General features: G+C 59.0%; 1 protein-coding gene across 1 annotated transcript in view; it reads left to right on the plus strand.

The window, feature by feature from the left end:
- Positions 1-1,719: 1,719 nt before the first annotated feature.
- The window catches only part of BCOR (BCL6 corepressor), a 40,090-nt gene continuing 25,877 nt past the window's right edge, over positions 1,720-15,932 (plus strand). The window contains exon 1 of the mRNA XM_040999934.1: positions 1,720-1,893. The gene's annotated coding sequence lies outside the window, so the exon portion shown is untranslated. The remainder of the gene's footprint in view (positions 1,894-15,932) is intronic.

Genomic DNA, 15,932 nt, shown 5'->3' on the forward strand with positions numbered 1-15,932 from the left:
GCCAAGGGAAATAAAACACTGGAGATCATCTCCCGAGCCTTGGGTGAGGGGCCCAGGCAGACCCTCCAACCTGGTGAGGTCGCAAACCTGGAATGCTGGACATCCCGGAGCGAATCCGGCGGATATCTGTTCCCCGACCCTCCCCCCGCCACCGGTCCCCCCCTCCCCGGCCCCTGGAACCCCTAAGAGGCTACTCCCCCTTCCCGCCCCCTCCGCCTGCAAACAATTCCCACACAATTGAAACGTCCGGGGGAACTCGGGCGCAGAGTTAGGGCGGAACGGCCACCGTTGCGTTGCCCGGGGTGGTGTTTTCTGCTTAGCTCTTGACACCGAAGTGGGAAAAAGAGCTCCTCCGGGAGGAAGGAGCGGACGGCAGCAAGACGAGGCGCCGACGCACGCCCGCTGGGCTCTGCGGGGGTCTCGGAAGGGGGACCCCAGGCCGAAGGGGGAGCGCTGCGCCGGCGGCGGAGAGGTGGCTGCCGCTGGGGTTTGACAGCTTGGGCTGAGCGCAGTGCGAGGCGCTTTATGGTAATTGCGGTCCTCCACTGGCCTTCTGGGTAGCAAGGGGAGTCTCGGCGCGCGGCTGTGAGAGTCGCCCCTGCCGCCCCCGGTACGATCCCGCGGGCCGCTACCGCCGCCGCCGCCTCCCCAGTCAGTCTCGGGCTTGCCCAAGGCGTGCGCCGGGAGCGGGCGTGCGCAGCCAACTCGGTGTGAGCTGAGAAAGGGGAGGGCTGGGGGCGTGTGTGTTGCGGGTGTGTGTGAGGGGGGGGCGCCACCCAAGTGGTCCGAAATTCGGAGCTGGAGAGGCCCAAATGCGCCCTGCCAGGGATGGATGACGGCCGGGGAAACTCGGGCAAATCATTCCTGGGGGAATCGCCCCGCTTCAAATCCCATCGCGGCGGCGCCGCAGCGCGGAGGGTAAGCGGAGACTGCGAGAGCTCAAACTTGCGAGAGCTGGAGGCGGCGGCGACGGGCGGGCGGGAGGCTGTAGCCTGAGCGCTGTGCCTGCGGGGGAGGGGAGGCGGCTGCTTGCTGGGAGGGAAGGAGGGAGGGCGGAGGGAGGGGGAGGAGGAAGAGGAGGGAAGCAGGGAGGGGGGACGCGTTGGGATCACGGCGTGCGGCGGCAGACGGAGCCCGGGCTCCCAGCGGCAAGGTGAGGCAGGGCTGCGCTCCTCGCTGAACGCGGGCAGAGCTCGGCGGCTGCGGGGGGAGCCGCAGCCGAGACCCACGATCGAAAGCGGGAGCGAAAGCGGGAGGCGGCGGAGGGGGAGCCCGCGAGCCGCCAGGCGGAGAGCCCAAGCCGCGCTGTCGCCGCGCAGGGACGACTTGGCCAACACACACACACACACACACACACTCACACACATCCAGCCCGAGCGGGCGCTCGCGGCGAACCGACAACATGGCGCTGGGGTTCCTGCCCGGGCGCGGGAGGCAGCGGCGGCGCGGGAGCTGCTGCTGCTGAAGCTCCGGCTGAGCCCAGTCCAGCTGCGGGAGCCTGAGACGATAGCGCGGGGCTGTCGCCACCTGCCCGGAGGCTCCGAGTCCGCCCCGCCCCGCCCCGCCCCCACTCGGCCCTGAGCCCACCCCTCGGCGGGGCCGACCCCGAGGGCAAGCCGGCTGGCAGCAGACGGCGAGGGAAGCGAGCGAGCGCGGTGCTGAGAGCGGGCTGCGGGCAGCCGGGGACGGCAAACTTTGCTGATCGCCGCGCTTCCCCAGCCCAGCTCCTTCTTCGCTCGTTACCGTCGCCCCCCCCACAACCTCCGAACCCCGCACACTTCTCCCTCACCCGCTCCACCTCCCCGCCTCGACTCCGCTGGGTGGCGGGGGGTGCGGAAACTTCAAAGCGCCGGATCACAGGCTCCTTGACTGCTCCTCGACTGGGAATTTCAGGTCAGTGACCGAAACACCTTTCCCGGGGGAGGCCGCGGGCGGACGGGCGAGCGGGCGCGCCGAGGGCTGCCATCGGCCCCCCTTCCCGGGGAACCCGCCCGCCGCGGGGTTTTCTCTTCGGACTCTTCGTGGACGCCGCCGCGAAGCTTTTCTGCTTCGCGCTTTCCTTTAGCTGCTTGGCTAGCTTTCGTTTTGATTTTATAGCTGTAAGTTATTAGAAATGCAGCCAACCCAAGCGGCCCCGCGAGGGCACCAGGGAGGGAGGGGCGCAGTGGAGAAGGGTCCCTGCTGTTTCCTCCTACCCCACGACCCCTGGGGGGGGTACGGAGCAGAAAAGGGAGTTCGCAGAGTGGAAGTTTGCAGCCAGTGTGTGTGTGCGCGGTCACAGGGAGTCGAACGGAGTGGCGCCGGGCGCGCGGGGCGGTGGGGGGGGGGGCGCCCGTTGGGCTGGAAGCTGGGGAGCTCGGCTCGGCGTTAGCTCGCGAGCAGGAAGGGGAGGGCGGTGGGTTCCCGTCTGCTTTCTTTTTCTACTCGGGAAAGAACTGTAAAAACCCCCAAGCCGCTGCCGCTTGGTCTCGCCTCTCCAGGGGCCGCTCGTTCTTCCAAGTGGAACGCCGGCGTGTGCGTGCGCTAGGGTGTGTGTGGCGGGCGCCTCGGGCCGAGCCGAGCTCGACCTGCTGCCGCCGCCGCGCAACTCGGCAGGGGAGTCCCAGGTTTTTTCTCGGCTTGCCCCAAAGCGTTGAATCACGTGAATTAAAAAAAAAAAAAATCTAGGAATTCTTGCCGAGCCAGGGGTTCGGATTCGGCCCGTCCGCCCGCGAGGTCGGACGCTTTGTTTTGTAAATGTTCTCTGTAGATTGCGTTCCGCGGCCCCCTCCCACCTCTGCTCTCTCCTCCTTCCCACCGCACTCACCCGTCGGTGGGGGAAGGGTGAATTTTTAAGTTCCTAGTCCCCCGGGGTGGGTGTAAAATGTGATTGGGAGGGGGCCGGGGGCCGGCGCGCTTGTATCGGGCTGTGGGGGAGTCTAGTGGGAAGCCCTGATGGGCGTGTGAAAGTCTGGGGCTGGAGGAAGTTGGTCCCACTTGAAGGGCGTGCGGCGCGGAGGCTCGGGGCGAAGAGGAACTTGCGCACCCGGGCGCGATCGGCGGCCCCGAGAGGGGCGGGCGAGGTGCTGACGCGCCGCGGGGCCCGCGCTCGGAGCGGCGGGAGGCTGTGCTGCAGAGCATTCGCCAACTCGGGGACTCCGGGCGGCGGTGACGAGCGCTTGCTGTTTACGAAGAGAGGCGCCGGGCGCCGTGAGCGGACAGTGGCAGTTGGAGGCACGCGTGGTGGTCCCGGCGGGGCTTGCAAATGCTCGCACGCTCGAGGGCACACGTACCCGCGTCCCGGAGATCGCCGAAGCTGGCCGCACGGAGGCCGAGACCGGACGAGCCTTAATTTGCTGTTAATGAATCTTTTCCAGAAAGTCCGCGATCTCTAGCTGGAAGCTGTGAGTGCCCGCGCGCGAGGGCGCGCGCCGCCGGCGTCTGGAGGTGGGGGTTGGGGGAATGAAAGAGCGAAGAAGGAAGCAGGAGGGTTATGTGTATTTAAAAACAAACCTTAAAAAAAAAAAAACCCAGCATGCTTCAAATAGGTATTCGTCCAGCCTCGCTGTGTCTCGAGAGCTCGGGGTTTTGGTTTGTGTGAGTGTGGGGGGGTTCCCCCCTTTTTTCTAGCCGAGAGGAGGCTAGGAGAGGAATGATGGCATTTGATTCCAAAGCTAGCCTGGGGCGGGGGGGGGGAATCCTTAAAATGGCCTGGGAGTAAAAAACGAGGAGGAAACGGCCCAACCCAGAAGGTGGTGGGTGGTGAGCTCAGACAAGACTTGGGTGTTTCTAGCCATCTGACACTTCCTGTGGCACTGCAAACGGACACCGCGGGCCGAAATCAATCCTTACGAGGTGTTAGATTCGGTTTTGCCAACAGAATTGCCTGTGTGGAAGGCATTTTAATTGTCAGCCTCGGCGACCGGTGTCCGTGGGCACTTGGGAGACACACTGGCTCCTTGGCCCCTCCTACTATACCTCCCCCCACTCCCTCCCCGACCTGTTATCTGGCCTGGGCTTTGCAGTGTTGGTTCTCATATTGATATCAGGCACGATTTCGCCGCGTAAAGGGCGGTGGGGGGGGCGGGGAGAAGAGGCGCTGATTAATATGCCGTCCAGGTTTTATCCAGGGCTGGCCTTCGGTGTGGCGGGTGAACACCGCCACGCACGCGAATGGCCTGGGGTGGTGAGGGGAGTGCGCCGGGTTCGGGCGCCAGGCGCGAGGCCCCGCAGGTCGGGGGCTGGGGCTCGGCCGGCCCCTGCGCTGTCCTTTGAGACGCTGTCACCAGTAGGTGACTGAGAGTTAATTAGGAAGTGTTCTCCGGATCAATGGGCCGCACAGCTCATTAGCGATTCTCTCCAGCCCCTTTGCAGGGCCGGACTGGCCTCCGCCTCCCACACAGGCCAGGGCTCCGAGGTCCCGGCTGCGGAGAGCGCCGCTGTGAAGCGGGGAGGGGCCGGCAGCCAGGGACAGCGGGGAGGCGAGTGTAACTTTGCGGGGCGGCGCGTCGCGTGCGGCGCCGCGAGGCCCGCGCAACCGACTCTTTTCTTCCTGCTCGCGGTCGCCTCCACTGTGTCTTTAACTCGCTCCCGCTCGCGTCGCTGCCTAGCTGCTCCTCCCCGCCTCCCTCGCCTATCTCTTGTTCTCTAAGCACGACGCCTGTGCTCCCCGCCCAGTTTGGGATTAGACAAGATAAAAATAGGACTGCCCTGCGCGTAAGAGCTGGGACTGTGTCCCGGTAGCATGGCTGGTGCGAGCGCCAGGGGGCCGGGGCCCCGCGGTGCGCTCTGGGCACCCAGCGCCAGTAGGCTCCTGCCCCCACCCTGCAGGCGCCGTCACGCTCCTGAGGTTCTGTCCCCCGTGAGCCGTGCGGGCCGGGGACCCGGGCAGGGTCTCGGGCGCTCTCGCGGGTGTTGTTGGTGTGCCGGTGATAGATCGGTCTAGACAGGCATGCAGGCTCCCTCCCGGCGGAAGGGCGGCCGGGAAGGTTGGGGGGGGAGCGCAGAGACGTCGTGCGGACTCCCGCGAGCGACGAGTGAGCGAGCTAGCCTGCGGGCCCAGCGAGCTGGAGTGAAGGCTGTGGGGGTTTCGTTTAACCCTTTAAGGGTGATGGGGTTTGTGTCGGGGGGAAGGGGCGCTGGGACTAGCAGGAATTCCTAGAGGCCAGTGGCTGGGGGGTGGGGGGGGAGTGGTCGCCTAGGCTGTGAAGTCCCCTTTCTGTGACTGGTCGCATCCTGCTGCAACGGGATCCTTCCACAAAAGCTGCTAGATGGCTGGTCCAGTTTGATTGGGTACGTCTCAACAGAGTAACTGTGAACACACATACAACGAGGGACACCCTCACTTTGGGAACTCGATGCGTGAGACACCACTGTGCACCTCAGAATTCTGTGGCCTTGAAAGAAGGGGAGGGATGGGTCTGCGCGGAGCGGTGATCCCGCAGAGAAAGGACTGAAGCCCCACACGCCCAGCCTAGCGAGTTCACCAATGTACGGGACAGAGCCCAACAGGCCCTTGAGTCATCTATATAAATATAGATGTACTTTTAACCACGAACTTGTGGGGAGTTGGATGTGTCAGTAGACAGCCTCCAAACAGGACTTGGACACAAGTGTGTGGTGAGACCCATTATTTGTGTCCACCCACGTGGGGGGCTGATCTTGACTCCAGTGCAAGTCTGTGAGCAGAGTACCCAGTGCATAAAATGCCCTCTCCACTGCCCCCTCTCCCTTGGAAGGCATTCTCTGCCCACAGCAGCTGCATAGTGGCCCAGGCCTGGAATGAGCCCCATTCCACGCAAGCAAGGAGAATATAAGGCTAGGGAGCGAATAGAGAAGACAGGATTGCTCGGATTAAGATGTGCGACTGAATGACAAATCAAGACACTTGTGCTGAGACAAATCAAGACACTTGGGCTCAGATGCCCACACGGAGTGCAGAGATAGCGGAAGAACTGGCCAGGAGGCCCGCAGACGCAGCTATGCAAATACCGTGATGTATAGCAATATCAAAAGAAGGAAAAAAAAAAAGGCCCAGGACTTGGTGGAGCTGCAAACTGGGGCAGAATTTCTCTAAGTTCCAGAGACAAAAGCCCATTTAAAGGTATGAAGAGGGCCACTAGGAAACACAAAAAGCATTCATATGTAGACATCCTTGCTTAGGTACACTGGCTGAATGACAAAAACTCCTGCTTGCCTAATGAAGGTGGCTGCGGAAGTGTGGGCCCCGGCCCACACTCATTCACAGGCTAATGGATCTCTGGCCCTGCTGGGAAGCTAGTGCCCCAGCCGCCGGCCCAGCCGAGGTGCCTCTGCTTAGGGTTTCTGGATCTGGCTGGGGGAGGGAAAGGTATGTGTAGAGCAGGTAGAATTCCTAAAGAGTTTTCCAGTCCTTGAGCTGCGGGGCGGGTTTGGTGGGGCAAAGAGAACTAAGTTTTCCACTTGGCAGCGGGGAGGAGATGGTGCCGCACGTCTGGGGTCCTGTGTGCGGCGAAAAACTGAAAGTGTGGCCTCTGGGAGGAATAAGGGGAAGGAGGGGAGACTGTCCTGTTGCGTGGTTTTTTTTTTTTTCCTGGAAGAGACCACGCAGGGGCCGGGGGCCAGGACGGCTTGTGTAGGGTGGATTAACAGACGGCGCCTGGGTGACCCAAGACGCGCACGTAAACTCCTGCGAAGGGTTTGGTTTTGCCCGCGGCGTCGATTTGCTGCGGTCCCTCTTTGTCTAAGCGCAGCCGGGAATTCCAGCTTTTATGGGGAAGACCGCACTTGGGTGGAGCCCGCGCAAGGCCGGGCGGGGCAGGGCTGGGCGGGCAGGTTCGTCGGTCCGCCGGTGCCGCCCCAACCCCAGGACCGGTCCTCGGCAGCGCCGGACAGCCCTTGGCGATGCCACGATGGTGTGGTTTCCTCGAGGGCTCCCGGGCCCAAGACAACCCGGTTGCAGGACTGCGTGGGTCGTCCTGGGCCGCCGCGCACCCCCCCCCCCCGTTCCCAACCTCGTCCCCCGCCGGCCCGAGGAGTGAAGAAAGCCTTTTGTTAGGTCCCGAGGTCACACCCTTGCTCTGGGGGCTGCCGAGGGGGGCGGGAGAGCCGCGCTCCGGACGAGGGAGCGGACCTTCTCCCCGCCTCCTCCGATGGGGCCTGGTTCTTTGCCAGTGTTTATGGCCGACGGGATTCCGCCTGTTTGCCGAGCCGGCTGCCGCTGCCGAGGCCTAGGTGGCAAAGCCGGCAGGAGAAAGCTGCGGGACTGGTGTGAGCGGCTTGCGTTCATTCCCCTGTGGTTACCAGGCGCCGCTTTCATCGCGAGCACTTGGCCAGAGTGGCCCTCGGGCTGCTCCCTGCCCGACGGCTTTGCCAGGTGGCCCGGCAGGAGGTTTTCAGGAAGGACTACGTGACTTTGTTGGCTGATGGTGCGTCCCTTCGCTGTTTGCTCACTTCCTTGTATTCCCCCTTGGAGGGTCTCAGAAATGTGGTGGGGGGAGGGGGTGCCTCTCACTAGGGTACTGTCTCGGAGCTCTGTCTCCTTGGCTGGTAGTGCCCACGGACTAGGCTCCCCGTGGCTAGACATGCAGGGCAAGTCCGCGAGGAGAAGATCCTGACAGCATAAAATATAATTTGTGATCTAAAAGACAGTTTCCAGTATAATCTCATTATGCACCACAGACTCCTGGTGTTATTTTGTGGAAGGCGGACAATGATCAATTTACATTGACCCGGGGCTGGGCGAGCTTTTAGATGGTAATTGCCATATTGATTTGCATGCAAAAAGGAGACCTGCTAAAATTAAAGACCGGAAGCTAAATTAAACCAAATTTATTGTCTAGGTGCAAAGCCCGGGAACTGTTGGGGGAGGGGGAGTGAGTTAGGTCAGGGTGTCAGGGGCCGAGCAGGTGAGAGACGGGAGGGCTTCTTGAGGTCACAACTTGAGCGATTTTAGCATCTGGGATCTGCTAGAGTGGGGAGGGTGATGGATGTAGAGGGGAAAAGTTACCTCCCCAAAAGAGCGCTCTTGTTGGAAGGCACCTGGGTCTTTCGGTTGCTGATGGTGAATGTGAAGGGGAGGGGAGGGTTATACGGGGTCTTCCTGCACCATGTCCGGCCCCCCTCTCACTTCTATTGTTCTGTCTGGGCACTGACAATCGTGCCAGGGATCACGAAAAACTCTTGTGTGTATGTGAAGTTTAGGAGAAAACAAGTAACCCTTTCCACTTCCCGCCTTGCGCTTTCTCCCCGTCACGCCCTCCCCACACCCAAGCCCAGTGCCTGTGCGCGCGCTCCTGCCGGCGGTTTGCTGTTGGGACTGCTACAAAGTTCCTGTCCCGACGTGATGGCCATCCGGCTGTGTTGGGACAAGGATCCCTTGGGGATGCAGTCCAATCCAGCTGGTCCAGCTTGGCAGGGGTGGGGGGTAGGAGTCGGGTCGTGCCGGAGGTGGGGTGGGGGCGTCGCTCCCCACTCCCCTCCCGGGTTTCTAGGGTTTCTAATCCGGCTACGAGCTGGGGAGGGAAGTGGGGAGGGCTGGAAACTGTCCGCTCGCTAAGGCCGGAAAGTTTAAAAAGAACGAAAGCCACTTGCGGAGGGCTGGCCCGGAGCCAGGGGCAGCCTGGCCGCCGGGGCATATTCGGCTGGTGAAGCGGGTGAGCGGCCGGCGCCGCCGGCGGCCTTCAGTCCTTCCCGCCGCCGGAGCTCTTACCCGCCCGGCTGTGGAGCGGAGCCATTTCGCACATCCGGAGCTTAATCGTGGGGCGGGGGGGGGGGGGGGAGCAACTAATTCGGGGACTGTAGAGTGTCCGTGCTGGTTCCTCGCTGAGCCGAGCTGCAGCACGTCCTTGGCAGTGGAGCCGGGGGCAGCCCTGGAAATAGTGAATGGGGGAACTGTGGAGGGCTGTTGGGTCGGTTATGAGGTTGTGGGAGGAAAGGCTAGGGAACTGGAAGATACTCCATCCCCCAACTCTGGCTGTTTTTTCCCCTTGTGGGAACACTGGCCTGATCCCCCTAGGACTGGGGTCTTGTAAAGTGGTTTCCCTCTGAATTCTCCATCGGAGCCTACTTTGGTCTTGGAGGTCTTTTTGTTTGAACTCTAGGCCTTCTCTCCAAAAGGGCTGGAGAAAGGCAAAGCGCGGCCTTGTGGGGGAACCTTAGCTTGGCTTACAGCTGGATGCTTTCCTATAGGCGGGCTTGGAGGATGCGAAGGGGAGAAGGGGGAGGTAGTGAAAGATTGTCCAAGGCATCCAGAGGGTTGAGTGTGGGAGGGCTGAAGCCTGGTTGTGGACTGAGGTGGGATGTGTGTTAACCATGACCCTCGTCCTTGGGGTTGGGGGGGTATACACGACCTGAGGAAACCTCGGGAACTTCTTGAAGGGGACAGTATGTGAAAATCCAGGTTTCCAAGGGCACAATTAGACCCATAATTGGCTCCTCTCCGCAACTCCAGGACTGAGTTTGACCGTGGCCCATTTTTACTAGCTGTGTGACCTTGGGGGCAAGTTATTTATGGCCCCTGAGCCTCTGTAAGTTTCTTCATTTGTAAGACTGGGAATAATTATCCACCTTGAGGATCAAAGAATACTTGGCACATAGTAGGCCCCAAGGATTAATAATTATGCTGAATGGCTGAGCCTGTTGCTATGGGCAGCTCTCCCCTATCTGCTGCCCAGGAGACCCTCTGGGACTCCCGAGGCCTGGCACCCAGGGCGCAGATTAAAGTTTCCGTTTGGAGTGAAGGCTATTCTTCTGGCCCGCCCCTCTTTCCCTTTGTTACTGTTCTTTGCAACTTACCCTTTAAAAGATTCCATATGAAAGGACTTGGAATGGGATCCTTGTATGGCGAAGAATTGATTCCAGAACCAGTATCCGGGTGCTGCTGGGCTAGTCCTGCCATCATGGGCGGGGGGGGGGGGGTATGGACTGAGGGGGGTGGGGAGCAGCAGCAGCTAGAGTGGACAGAGCTGGTTGGCAGAGGTGAGGGGTGGCCTGCCATGGAAGCCAGAGGTGCTGTGATTGGCTTGATAGGGATTAGGTCCGGATGTTAGCAGGACGCAGTGTGGTTTTCAATAAAGTCCACCAGGCATTGCTTCTTCTATATCGATATGTATTTAAAAAAAAAATACTAGCAAGAGAAGAAAACCAGACCCAGACCCGTATGGATCCAGGCCTCTAGTAAGGTACTGTGATCAGATTTCGTGCTGGACTCCCAGAGGGGGCAGGTCAGCGTTTGATTGAAGCTACACTTGGTTCTTGACTCTCAGGGGGATGCCTACTCTGAAACAGGAGCCCTCGATGCCCCCCCCCCCGCTTTTTTCCCCCTCTTCCCCTAAAAGCTTTCGTGCTGAAAGAGCTTCAGTAGGCACGAATTGCTGGTCCATCTCGAAAGAATGCCTTGCAGCCTTCGCTGACACTGATGTGAACAGTGGATTCAGTATGGTTCCCTCCGTTCCCTACTTTTAGCTCACTAGATTAGAGGTGGTGGCTGGCACAGGATGCGCCTATCTGCTCATTGCTGCAGGACACAGCGTAGGCCAGGCCTAGACTCCCAGACCACCTTAATCGTTGCCCTTTGGGGGTTCCTCTAGGATGAAGCGAAGGTGGGTAACTATTTTCTCCCGGGCCATGGAGGCTGGTGATGGAATCCGGGCAAGACCAGAGCTTTGGGTCTGATTTAAAACTTGATTTAATTGGAGAAACTCCTAGGCGTTTCACAGTTTGGTGCAAATGCAAACTTGAAATAGCTCAAGGCCTACGTCATTTAGGAAAGAATAAATGAAGTACAGAAATGCCCAAACTATGTAAATCCTGGAGTTGTCTGCCCTCCCATAAACACATGGCAAGTGCCGAGGCATTTCCAGTCAAAACACCCATGGACCAGGCAGCCTCCATCCTTTGTATTTCTGATTTTATTAAGGGCATTGTACACGGCTTTGAGCAAGCACAGCCTGCTGGCTTTGTGCCTATTGGGGCTCAGCAGATGGGAGGGGTGGCAAACGGATGGGGCGGGTGGTGGCAGGGATACTGTGTTTAGATGGGTCAGGAGAACATTGCCTGTAACTTCTGTTGGGCAAAGCCAAGACCAAAGAAAGTAGTGCTCAAACCACACCCCCATCCAGGGACTCAAGTTGTGTGGCCCAGGTGACAGCTGATCTCAACTTCCAGCCCAGAAGGTAAAAGAAGGCCTTTGAGTAGGGACACCTTCCCCAATGGTTCTTGGAGCTTCAGTATTTCTCAGGCTAGCAGGATCCTGGATCCGGGTGGAAAGTTTATAACGAAAAGTAATGCCTTTCTTAAGTCATAAAATGAGCCTTGTATGATTATTTAATTAAAATCTATTTAAGGACCGATTAGGCGTGTAATTTGCGCTAATAATGACGATTATGGAAATGTTCAACTTAACCAAAAATCATAAAGGAGACGTTTTGATCACTGGGGCGACCAGGAAGTATTCAGTAAGTTGGGCAATTCCTGGAAGACCAGAAGCGTTGTGCTGTGGGGCTGTAGACTGCACGCACCTGCCTGGACTCTGTTGTGACAGGGCAGGGAGAACTGGCCGGCCTCCCTTGGCTCCCAGGCCCAGCGGGGCTGCGGAGGACAGGCCAGCACCCCCAGCCCATCCCTTCACTCCCACTCCCGGTCTGCTGAGCTTGGAAGCCTGAACACCCTTCTTTCCTACACCCGCCTTCCCCAGGCTACCGGGAAGAGCAAACGGGACTGGGGGATGGGGAGGGGAGAGGGGGCTGCTGAGCCCGCACAGAGACTTCTGCGAAATGGCGGTGCTCTCTGGCAACAGTGCTGACAAACCCGCATTGCCTCCTTGGCTGGCCTTGGCTGGAGCCTGGAGGGGGTGGGGTGGGGGCGCCGGGGGTCCCTTGTTCCGGAGAAACCTGCCAGCTGCTGGGCTCGGTGCGAAGGCAGCGAAGGCAGACACAATGCTGCTGTTGTTGGTTTGATCTCTAACTGTGGATTGTTAGTCTGGCTTTAACTATGTGGTAAGGGGGGAATGTGAAGGCTGTTTACAGCGAGTGCAAATAATGTGACAGCTGTTGGCGCGCGAGCAGCACTGCGCCTCCTCAGCGCTTACACAAAGCGCGCACTATACAGGCCCGCCGAGGAGCGGCACAGGGGGCTGCCACTTTCTGGCTGACGCTTCCTCACGTAGCATTGCTTGCCCCCCCACCCAGTTGCACCTCCCTAGAATACATGCGTGTGTACACACTCACACACACCCCTTCTACCATTGGCACTGCCAGAACTGGGCTTGGGAGTACGGCCGCTTTCTCTTGTGGTTTCCCCTAACTTGCCAGACAGAGGGAGCGGCGAAGGCCTGTTGGGTCATGGACAGGTGTCTAGCCGTGATTTGGGGGGACTTCAGTTCTCAGCTGCTTTTTTCTTTTTCTTTTTTTAAAAGAGAGGTGGGGGGAGGATAACTTAGGGTTACCTAGTCCTAAGAAGGCTCTCCAAAACGGGCAGAGGCGCTGAAACCACTGTTCTGCCCTGGCCCTGTTATTCACACACTTGCCCAGATGGTACATGCAAAGTGTGTAGGTGCAGATTCCCAGGACTGTGTGTCTTCCCCCGACCACCCCCTCCCCCCAGAGAGCAGGCTGCCAGGAATTGGCTGCCCGCTGATGCTGACCCACTCCGTCCTTTCACCTTCCTGTTTTCCAGAGCAGGATGCCCAGGGGGCAGCCCTGCGGCCTGCCCACAGACAGCACCACCCACTACTCTGGGCATCAGCTAGATGCCCACAGCCACAGGCCTTCCCCTGGGGTTCCTGGTAGCCTGCCAGGCAGGCCCTGCAGGGAGGTGCCAGGGGAGTTGGGAGAGCAGTTGGTGTCAGCAATCATACTGGCTGACCCCAGGAAGGCAGGCTTTAGGATGGCCAAGTGTAAGGGCTTGACCTGGGGCTGGTGGAGGAGAAGGTGGGGCAAGTATGTGTGAAAGCCACTGGGTTGCCCCTAGGATTTGGAGGACCCCCCCCCCCCCACGCACACACACACTTCATTTTCCAGGTTGCTCTCTGGATGAGCCTTGCTGGACCGCCCATAGGATGCTTGTCGATGGGTCAGCAGCTGGCTGCTCAGTTTCACTGCAGGACCTCCACTTTTAGCTGGATTCCATATCGGGGAACTGGGAGATGCTTCTGGAGTGATACATGAACTTCAGTGCCAGTTCTATAAATTGGTCTCTTTTTATGACGTGTGCCATTTTCTGTAGGAATGCTGCTTGCAAAACGAGTTTCGCCTTGGAGGAAAGGCGGAAAGATAAACAAGCCTGCAACGCCAAAACACTGGCAGTCTTTCCCTCCTTCCAGCTCTCTTAAAGCAGCCAGCTTGTATTTCCAGGATTAGACGCTCATGCTTGTTAGGAGGGACTTGGGTAGGCTTGCCTCCCCCCCCCCAAAGCAAATGCAAATTAGAGAAAAATAATTTTCTTTCAACGATATGCAATGTATTAGTCACTTGTTATCGTGCTCCGAGGCAGGCCTCATTTGTGCGTCTGCCAGCTCGCTCACATCTGCTCCGCGCTGTTCAGGGCATTTTAACCTTGGCTGTGTCGTGTCTGGTCCCACGGATCAAGGAGGAATCATTAAGCTTGAACGGCTACAGAAATGCATGGGTGTCCCTCTCCCCTACAGTTGTCCCCCCACGGCTTTGTTTGGGGTTCCAAGACTGATTAGCCAATCTGGGATCCCTATTGTCCGCTCTGGTGCTTCCCTCGTGTCCCCGTCAGCCCCGGCCTTCCTGAAACTCAACCCATGCCTAGGCTCTGGGCTTTCAAGGGAAGCCGCCTGGAGATCACAGGATCCCTGTCTTGGGCGCATCTTTTGTGCGCTGAAAGTTCTTTTGTGGTCTCTGTGTATATCAATGTTAGCTGCCTTTGCTAGCCTTACGGTATAGGCTGTTTTCTGTTGAGAAGAGGGCACGTTACAATGCCTTTTCTTCCTACAAAGCCCTGGTGGAGACAGGAGTGCAAGGACCCGGTGTTTGGAGGTGTGCTATGAACCGTTTATTCTGGATTTATTCCTAGGTTGCACACACTGAAAATGGGGGCCCCCTGCGCTGCACCACAGGGATTAGAGAAGGCTTGTGTCGGGGGGGGGGGATGGGGGAGGAGAAGAAGAGGGAGACTAACGGGGTTTTCTGCTGCTGGGTGGCCTCCCATGTAAGGACACCTGTTTACAAATCCACCCCCTCTGAATACCCATGTGGTTCCCTGATTTCTGGTGTGGCATGACCACGGGGGAAAGTGAAAGGAACAAAAAGCCAGTGCGGTGGCCAGGACAGGCTGTCCCCAGAGGAAGAGGAAGTGAGCGGGCTGGGAAAGGACTACACACCTGCCTCTTGGGGGAGGGGGTATGTGTCTAGCAGCTACCCTCCGGGTGAATTCCTGCTCCTGCTGGTGTGCCTCTCCCACCCCCTTCCCTCAGCCCTGTTTCCTCACAGCCTTCCAGGGGGGGAGTGCTCCTTTGGGGATCCCAAGGGATCTCAGAATGACAGCAGGGAGGAGGGTGGGTTGGCTTTTCCTGGGAGGTCTCAGAGCCAGCCTCTCCCCGCACCAGCCCACCCCCCATCCCCCCAAAGTTTCTGTTTGTTGGAATGTAGCAGGACAGAAACCATGGCGGGTACTCGTGAAGGGGGGCGGACACAGAGTTTGCCTGCTGGGTCGCAGGGTCCCAGGGGTTAACTGGGGTCGGGACTGTCCTGGAGACACTTCAGAGGAGTTCCTGGAAGGCCTGGCGGGGGCGCCATGGGAGGACGCGATTGTGCGCCGGGTCCTTGGCTTGGCGGAGGAACAGCGCGACTGTGTGTGGTGGGAGAAAAATCCCTTTGTTGCTTAACGTTGGTGCTCAGCGCTCTCCGCTCTGCAGAGGCACGCTGGGAGGGGTCGCCCATCCCCCTCTCTGGCTTCTGCTGCTCAGGGCCAAGTTCACTCCCGACCGTGGTGGCTCTGCTTTCTGACCTAGGTGACCCTGGGACGAGGCAGAGAAGGTTTTGGGGGCTTGAAAGGTCAAAGCTGGGCAAGTTTCTTATTCCTTCCCCTCCTGCTCCCCAACTCGATCTATTAGTCATGCAAAACTTGGGGGTGTGGGTGGGGATGACCCCAGAGGTTGCAGTCACGGCCAAGGCTCTAGCTAGCAGTGTGCCAAGAGAAAGCTTCTGGCCCTGCTGGAGCACTCCTCCCACCCACAGCTTTCCCAGTCTAACCTTTAGGATACCCTTGGGGGCGGCTGGAGCCAGGGCAGCCACCTGGAGGCCTAGGACCTGGGGATAGCCTTGGGGGTCCCCTATTGCGGAGTTACATAACACATGAGGAAGCAGCCCAGTGGGACAGGCTCCACACTTCACATTCCAGAGCTTTCCATTCTCCCCCCACCCACCCACCCACCCCCACGCTCACAGCCCCTTCCCCCAACATTCTAAAAATAGCAATGCTTCCTTTCCACACACCACCCCCCCTTGAAGTAAAGTTCCCTGCAGAAACCCCTGAAGGCTGTTTTAGTTTTGAGTGTTGCTGAAGGTCTTTATCCAGCCCCCTAGCATCTTTACCCCAGACGCCACCCCACCCCGCCCACCTCCCCTACAGCCCTGCCTCTGGGGACCTACAGCTGCTCTGGGGGCTTGTCTGAAGTGTTATTGAAGTCAGATGCTATTAAATGGAGTTCAATGTGTCCAGCACCAGCTATTGCCAGGCAAAACTCAAGTCCATAGTGCAGCTTAATCCTCTGGAAAACATGGTGCCAAATATTTACAGAGGTGGGCTAGGCTTGGAGAGCTTCAGTCACCTGCCCAGAGACACACAGTGGGTGAAGGTGAGAGGCTGTGGGGGTCACCATGTTCTCTGCCTTGCTGCCTTGTGAACTGTGTGTTCACACAGTTTCCAGAATAGGACACTTGGAGGGTACCACCTATCTCTGCTGGGCCATCGGAGCTGGAAGTCCCTGCAAACAGATCCCATTTGGTGGC

Source organism: Ochotona curzoniae, unplaced genomic scaffold (genome assembly GCF_017591425.1).
Source record: "Ochotona curzoniae isolate NIBS_2020 unplaced genomic scaffold, NIBS_Ocur_1.0 contig_1274, whole genome shotgun sequence".
Lineage (NCBI taxonomy): Eukaryota > Metazoa > Chordata > Mammalia > Lagomorpha > Ochotonidae > Ochotona > Ochotona curzoniae.